We start from the raw sequence: 9114 nt of genomic DNA, 5'->3' as shown, positions 1-9114 counted from the left end.
CTTTTTTTTAATTACAGCCTTTTATTTTCAAAATATATAGATGGATAATTTTCAACATTCATCCTTGCAAAACTTTGTATTCAAAATTTTTTCCCTTCCTTCTCCCCACCCCGTTTCCTAGACTATTTGTAATCCAACTCAGTTCTAGTTCTCTCTGGTTGAAGATGGCTCTCCTCATCACAAGACCATTGGAACTGGTCTGAATCATTTCATTGTTGAAGAGTCACCATGTCCATCAGAATTTATCGTTGTATAATCTTGTTGTTGCCATGTACAATGATATCCTGCTTTTGCTCACTTCACTTAGATGCAAATCTTAAATAAAATATCAACAAAGAAATTACAGCAACTTATCACAGGATAATAACTATGACCAAGGTGGGATTTATATAAGTAATGCAGGTTTGGTTCAATGTAAGGAAAAGCATCAGCATAATTGGCCATATCAATAACAAAACTAACAGAAATCATATGATTATCTCAATTGATTTTAAAAAAGTATTTGACAAAATAAAACACTCATTCCTAATAAAAACACTAGAGAGTATAGGAATAAATGGAGTTTTCCTTAAAATGATAAGTAACATCTATGCAAAACCATCAGTCAGCATTACATATAATGGGGATAAGCTAAAAGCATTCCCAGTAAGATCAGGGGTGAAACAAGATTGCCCATTATTTAATAATATATTAAATGTTAACCTTAGCAATAAGAGAAGAAAAAGAAATTGAAGGAATTAGAGTAAGCAATGAAGAAACAAAACTAACACTTTTTGCAGATGATATGATGATATGTTTAGAGAATCCTAGAAAATCAACTAGAAAACTACTAGAAAAGATTAACAGCTTTAACAAAGTTGCAGGATAATAAATAAATTTATGTAAATCTTTGGTATTTCAGTATATTTCCAACAAAGTCCAGCAGCAAGAATTTGAAAGAAAAATCCTATTTAAAATAACTATAGATAATATAAAATATCTGGAAGTCTACCTGCCAAGACAAAGTCAGGAACTGCATGAACACAATTACAAAACACTTTCTACAGAAATAAAGTTAGATCTAAAGAATGGGAAAAATATTAAGTGCTCATGGGTAAACTAAGCTAATACAATAAAAATGACAATTCTACCTAAATTAATTTATGTATTCAATGCCATACCAATCAAACTGCCAAAAAAAGATTTTTACAGAGCTAGAAAAAAATAACAAAATTCATCTCAAATTAACAAAAGGTCAAGAATATTAGTGGGAATTAATGGAGAAAAAAAGCAAAAGAAGGTGACCCAGCCATAACACACCTAAAACTATATTGTAAAGCAGCAGTCCTCAAAATCATTTGATAATGGCTAAAAAATAGTGATGGATCAGGGAATAAGTTAGGTACATAAGGCACAATAGTCAATGACTATAGTAATCTATTGTTTGATGAACCCAAAGATTTTAGTTTCTGGAATAAGAATTCACTATTTGACAAAAATTGTTGTGAAAATTGGAAAAATAATATGGCAGAACCTAAGTATAATCCAACATCTCACATCTATATCAAGATAAGATGGGTTCATAATTTTGACATAAAAGGTGATACTATAAGCAAATGAATAGGACAAAAGATAGTCTACCTGTCAAATCTATGGAGAAGGGATCAAAGAAGAACCAGAGGACATTATGAAATGCAAAATGGATCATTTTGATTATATTAAAATAAAATTTTTTTTCACAAGTAAAACCAATGTTGCCAATATTAGAAAGGAAGCAGAAAACTGGAACACAATTTTTACAGCCAGTGTTTTCAATAACTGCTTCATTTCTTAAATATATAAAGATCTAAGTCAAATTCATAAGAATACAAGTCATTCCCATATTAATAAATGAGCAAAGGATCAAAGGATATGATCAGACAATTTTCAAATGAAGAAATTAAATCCATTTCTAATCAAATGAAAAAATTATCTATATTACTATTGATTAAGAAAAATTCAAATTAAGATAACTCGCAGTTTTATTTCACACCTCTCAGAATGGCTAAGATGAGAGAAAAAGATGACAAATGCGGAGGGGATTTGGAATACTGGGACACTACTAATCAATTCTGGAGACCAATTTATGTCCAGAGTCTATAAAGCTGTGCATATCCTTTGATCTAGCAGTATCATTATTGGATCTATATACTAAAAAGATCATAAAGGAGGAAAAAGGATCCATGTATGCAAAAATTTTTGTGGCAGCTTTTTTTGTAATGGCAAGGAATTGGAAATTGAGTGGATGTCCATCAGTTGGGGAATGACTGGATAAGTTATGCTATATAAGTGTAATGAAATATTGTTGTTTTATAATGATGATGAACAAATTGATTTCAGAAAAGCTTGGAAGACTTACATGAACAGATGCTTCATCAAGTGAGCAGAACCAGGAAAATATTGTACACAAACTACCAAGATTATATGATGATATGATATGATGTGAGGGACTTGACTCTTCTCAGCAATACACTGATTCAAAACAATTTCTATAGACTTAGGATAAAAAATACCTTCCACATCCAGAGAGAGAACTATGGAGACCAAGAGTGAATCAAACAAAGTTTCTTTTTAATTTTGTTTGTTTTTTTTTTCTTCTTTCTTTGCTCATGGTTTTCCCCCTTTGATCTGATTTTTCTTACACAACATGACAAATAGGAAAATAAGTTTAAAGAATTGCAAAGTTTGACCCCCAAATTCTCTCCCTCTCTTTTCTCTTCCTTAACTGAGATGTCAAACAACTTGATATAGGTTATCTTTGTATAATCATGCAAAATATATTTCCACATTGGTCATGTTGTGAAAGAAAATACAGACCAAAAAATCTCCACAAAAAAAAGAAAATGAAACATAATATGCCTCAATCTACATTCAGATTTTATAAGTTCTTTCCTTGGAAGTGGATATTATTTTTTATGAGTTCTTTGGAATTGCCTTGGATGAAAATCATATTGCTGAGAATAGCTAAGTCATTCACAGTTGACTATAATAGAATGTTGTTTTACTGTGTGCAGTGTTCTTCTGGTTCTATTCATATCACTTTACCCTGCATTGATTCATGTATGTATTTCTAGGTTTTTCTGAAAACATCCTGCTCATCATTTTTTATAGTACAATGCAATTCCATTACAAGTTACAACTTGCTTTGCCATTCCCTAATTTATGGACATATCCTCAATTTAAAAAAAAACAGCTGTTATAAATATTTTTGTATTCATGGGTTCTTTTCATTATCTAAAAATCCCTTTGGGATACAAACTTAATAGTAGTATTCTTGGGTCAAAAAGTATGCACAATTTTATCATTCTTTGAGTAAAGTGGTATTATTAAGCAGACAAAGAATAGAGGCAATTATAAATGATAATTTTGATTACATGAAATGGAAAACTGGAATTCCATACAAATTAATAAATCTTAGATAAGGAAGAAGGGTTGCCTTTGATGAGGCTTGGTATACAAATATATATACATATATATATATATATATATATATATATATATATATATGTATATATATGTATATACACATATATATATATATATTATATATATAATTAACATATGTATAACAAATAACATATTTATATGTGATGTATATCCAAAAACATTTTCTAATAAAGCAGTCTCTACAATCTCAGAAAAAAACTTGCAAACTATTAACAATTATATGAAAGAATACTCAAGAATAACTAAAAATAATAAAACAAGTATAAATAAAACTAACCCTGAGGTTTTCACTTATATCCTATAAATTGGCAAAGATAACAAGATAAGAATGGTCAGTGATGGAGGGATTGTGGAAAGATAAGCACTCTACTACATGTTTTTTGGTGGCGTTTTGAATCATTATATGAATTTTGGAAAGCAACTTACAGTTATTCAAATAAAGTGACTAAACATCCACACCACATGAAGATTATAATTGAATATTACTAGCTTTATACCCCAAAGAAGACATTGATAAGACCATACACTAAAATAGTTATAGCAGCACTATTTGTGACAATACAGAACTGGAAACAGAGAAAATTGTCACTGATTGAGAATGGCTAAGCAAATCAGTATATATTAACAATATTTCTGTGATGTAATAAATTATAAATGTAATGAATACAGAGATAATGGAAGTATTTACATTTATTGATTCAGTGTGAAGTAAGTGATTATACACAGAAGGATTATAATCAAATAATTAGCTAGCATTTATCAATAACCTACCCTCTGTTGGATATTGTGCTAAGAACTACTGGTATAGAGAAAGGCAAATATATATTTCCTTTTCTCAAGGAACTCATAGTCTGATGGAGTAGACAACATATAAACAATTATGTACAGAGAAGACATACACAGGATAAACCGAGTGTCATCTCAGAATGAAGATACTAAGATAACAAAGAATTGAGAACAGTCTTCTTACACTTTTTAAAAACTTTTATATTTTTGAAGGAATTTTATTAATCAATCACTTTTCTTCTTATCCTAAACTACTTAATTGCGAATCAGTACAGCCTTTTTAGAAAGCAATTGGCATTAGGCAAATAAAGTGACTAAAATGTTCATAACTTCTTAATCCAGTGATTCATTTCACTATTAGGTTTACATTCCAAAGAAGACATTGTTTAAAAGGCTGTACATCAAAATATTTATAGCAGGACTTTTTTTGTGACAGCAAAGAGTTGGAAACAAAGCAGATTGTAAGACTTTAGCTGAGACTAAAAAGAAGGAATCTATGGAACCAAATAGGCAGGCATTAGGAGGGAAACCATTCTGAATATGAGGGCAACCAATTAAAAATGTTCAGTCAAGAAATGGAATGCAGAGTATGAGGAAAAACAAAGGATGCCAATATTATTATATTCACAGAAAAGGGCTAGGTTATGAAAGGGTTTAAAGGCCAGGGAAATTTATATTTGATCCTAGAATTGACAGGGAGTCACTGGAGTTTATTGAACAGGAAGGAGAGCGATATACTCAAATTTATGTTTTAAGGAGATCACTTTGGTAGCTGAGTGGAGGATGGTTTGGAATGGGAAGGGATAAGGCAGACACCAAACAAAAATCTCTTGGACCACTGCAGCTATGAAGTGATGAGAACTACGAGTGTTTGCAATTTAAGAGGAGGGAAGAGTTTACATGTGGAAATGATGAAAAGGTACAATTAGCAAAACTTTGTCAATTGATTGGATTTGGACAGAATGAGAAAGAGTAGTAAGGAATTAAGTATGTGAACTACTTGCATATTCTGAAGTGAGATGACTAGAAGGATGAGGGTACTTTCACTGGTAATAGGAATATAATAGGAAAAGATTTTGAGGAAAAGATAATGACCTTAGTTTTGGATGTGCAAAGTAACCATAAAGAACTGCCACCACACACATCCAAAAATCAAAAGTGAAAGTTGAAAAATTACAAAAAATAAGTATGGCTCCAAAAATGAGACATGAAAAAAACACCCCCATCACACTCCTTTGCAGAAATGAGAAGTCCATAAATGTGGTGATATATTACATATATTTTCAGGCTTTTCCTATATCAGTCTTGGTGATTTTTTCTCTTTCTTTTTGTTTTTAAAAATATTATTTGTTGTATAAATTAGCTCTGTAGAAGGGAAAGGTAAAGAAGACAGTAAAATTTTGGTGATATAAAAAAGACATCAATAAAAATTACCCTGAAAAGGAAACATTGTTCAGCAAAGCTAATATATCAACACAGTCTGTAAAAAGTTCCAGCATATAGTCTTCCATCTCTTCAAAGAAGAGAAAGGTTACATTTTCTCATCCCTTGGGGACAATCTTGGTCATCATAATTACACGTCATTCAGTTTGAGTTTTGTTATTCTTTCCATGTATGTTGGAAATAGTCATTGTGTGTAATTTTTCATAATTCTATTTCATTCCTTATTAGTTTATTTTTTTCCATATTTCTTGAAGTTATTTTTTAATTTCTCATAATACTGTATAATATTATCTTATATTTATATATCATGCTTTGTTTAGCCATTTCTTGATTAAAGGGTACGTATATTGTATCTAGTTTTTTGCTACCATAAAAGAAATGTTATGAGTATTTTGTTGCTTGGGATTATTTTGGTCTTTGATCACTGGGGTATACTGCTAGTATTGAAGGAGGGGTGATTCTCTGAGTCAAAAAGTATAAACATTTTAGTAACTTTTAAAAAGCATTATTTCTAATTTTCAACCTATCCTACAAGGCAGATTGCACATTGCTATCCCTTGGACAAACCAATTAACTTGACTCGTTCTCACATTGAATCTTACCATCCTGAGCTCCAGAGAAATCCCAGGGCATTTAAAAATATTTCCCCATTAATCAGTATAGTATCCACAGATCTCTCAAACTAAATTTGGAGCCTTCTTCAGTTCATAAAATAGTATTTATTTAATAAAGTGGAGAAATTTATTTTCTGAATTAGTAGTCCCACCTATATTGAGAGGGTCACAGTTAGCTTAATCTTAGCCAGTTTACTTTCCCCCTTCCACCAATAGTACACAAAAGACAATCATAGATATCAAAGAAAACATTACAAAGGAAACAAATTATGAAAGATAAAAACACAGATATATATGTGCAAATATATGTGTATATATACATATAAAATATATGTTTAGTGATAGAAAATAAAAACTGTGATTGACTCTGAATTGAGATGAAATCTAAACTCAACCAAAGAGAGAACAGTTTCATCCAAGATGTTTGCTTTTTGTAGTCTCTGGGAAAATTGGAAATAATTGGAAATCAAAAAGCATGTTTTCCTTCACATTTGTGAGCTCCTATTCATGCTGCCCTTTTCAAATGCAGTACACAGCATGAATGATAGCACTCTTCTTCAAGGGAATATCAAAAATATCTGGGGTGGGAATGGGGCTTCATTCCTCTTAACCTAGTAAGAGTAGTAGCAAATGTGGTAAGCCCATAGTAGTTACTCATCTCTATATATTCAGTCCTTTAATTCTCAAGGACTATAAAATTTAAAGTTGCTGAATATACAATTTATTAATAATGAAATCAATAAATAAAAATTGCATAATTAGTTACATTATTTTAGTTTTGATCGCAGTTAGAGCAACCTCAACCCTTTACTATAACTGCAGATAACTTCCTCCCCCCTCTTCCCCCATTTCTTCAAATAAATAAAGTATTCTGGTAATCTTCTTCTTTGCAATGTAAAAGTCAATAGTTTCATAAAGTAAGATGATATCTTCAACTTCTTTCTCTTTTTCTTCTCTAATTTATCTCCCAACATTACAGGAAAACAGTATTCAGAGTATCTAAAGTCATGACTATTAATAGTATTTTTCTAGATACTCCTTGTAAAATTTTTTCTTCATAAAGTAGGAGCTGACATTTAAGATAAAATAAACTTCTCCTTATCTCCTTTTTCTCTCTTTTCTCCCCAAATCTCTCATACATCAAATAGTTCAGAGTTAAGAAAACATATTCTTCTTGATTCTATATAGAGAAATATCTCATAAAAGATAGTTAAAACTCTAAGTTCTCTCTCTTAAAGAGGCAGTAACTTGTTTTTGTTTTATAAACAAAGATTAGATATTTATTCTGTCTTTACTTATTATGAACATTAGAATATAAATTCTTTGAGGACATAGCTTTGACTTTGGTGGGAAGCCATACATCACAAGGGAAAGAACAATACCTTTGAAACTAAAGGAGCTACATGTTCAAATATCACTTGTGGAGCTTAGTACACGAGTAACCTCAGTTTTCTCATCTGTGAAATGAGGAATTTGAACTAGATGACTCTGAGATTCTTTCCAGATTTAAATTTATAAACTTGTATCCTCAATATTTAGCACAATGCTGGTTGATTGATTGAAAAAGCATCAGTAAAACATTTTTTAAAAGAAGATTATTTCTCTGGGCCTTGGTTTCCTCATCTGTAAAATTAAAACATTGGAACAGATGTCTTGAAATGCCTCTCTGCTTCTAAATGTATGATTATTGCTCATAGAAAGAAGGAAAACTAGAGAATATTTAGGGATGTTTATTTCTATGAAGACCCATCTCCCATACTTTCTGCTATTCCATCATCATTAGGACTGCCCTCCCCATGTCATTGATATGAGAAGTAGTAGAGAATTGGGTGAAAGGAGAGTCATCTAGGAGGATGCTATGAAACGAAAGTGTCAGGTTTCATCTATGCCTTTTCTTACAGCATGAATAATATTAACCCAACTATTAAAGTAAATAGTAGTATTCTATAAAACCTGATAGCAGCAATGCCCCTTAAAAAACTCAAGTGAGTCTTTTCTTGGCATAGTCTGGTCTTAATAATAATGACCTCATGAAGACGAAAAGGTACTGATATTCTTGAAAATTATTTTTTAGGTCAGTCAGAAAGATTCAGATGAAAGCAGTATTTTTTAAAGCAAGTAGATAGTATAATAAGAAGACCTGATTTCAAAAGTCTGCTACAGATCTTTATTAGCTTTGGGATCCTGAGCAAGTCACTAGTTTCTCTCAGCCTCAATTTGCTTCTCTGTAAATTGGGAATAATAATAGCATCTATATAAAATACTTTTCAAACCTTAAAAACTATAGCAATAGTTTTCAATCAATATCATTTCCTGTCTTCTAAATGGTTTAATTCTCCTGAGAGGATTCAGAAACTCATGGTCTTTCCCCTTCCAGTTTGGGATCCATTTTTCTTGGAGTTCACTAAATTTCTATCAAAGCAAAGTGAAGTTTTTCTTTGAAGTTTTATTTCTCTGTTTTACTCTCATTCAATTCTCTGATTTTCAGAATCATCTTGGAATTTCATTCCTTTGGTACCTCTTCTCTATTATCTAAGAAATATATGCTTCACTGTTCATGAGTTGACAATTGGAAGCTAGGGAGTAAAGGCAGAAGGGGGAGGAACCATTTGCCATGCATCATGTGGAAAAACTGCCAAGATAGAAAAGATAATTCCTTTCCCTTTAAAAATAAAAGAATAATTTTGCTCTTTTGCGCTCCCCTTCCCCCAGCCGTAGTAGGAAAAGGAAGAAAGTATGAAAACAAAGAGTATTTCGAAATTACGAAAAACAAGTATATTTAAAGAGTTAAGTCTTCACCACCCTG

The sequence above is a fragment of the Antechinus flavipes genome, chromosome 3 (genome assembly GCF_016432865.1).
Source record: "Antechinus flavipes isolate AdamAnt ecotype Samford, QLD, Australia chromosome 3, AdamAnt_v2, whole genome shotgun sequence".
Lineage (NCBI taxonomy): Eukaryota > Metazoa > Chordata > Mammalia > Dasyuromorphia > Dasyuridae > Antechinus > Antechinus flavipes.
The sequence above is the reverse complement of the archived record's forward strand: the minus strand, read 5'-3'. Positions refer to the sequence as shown.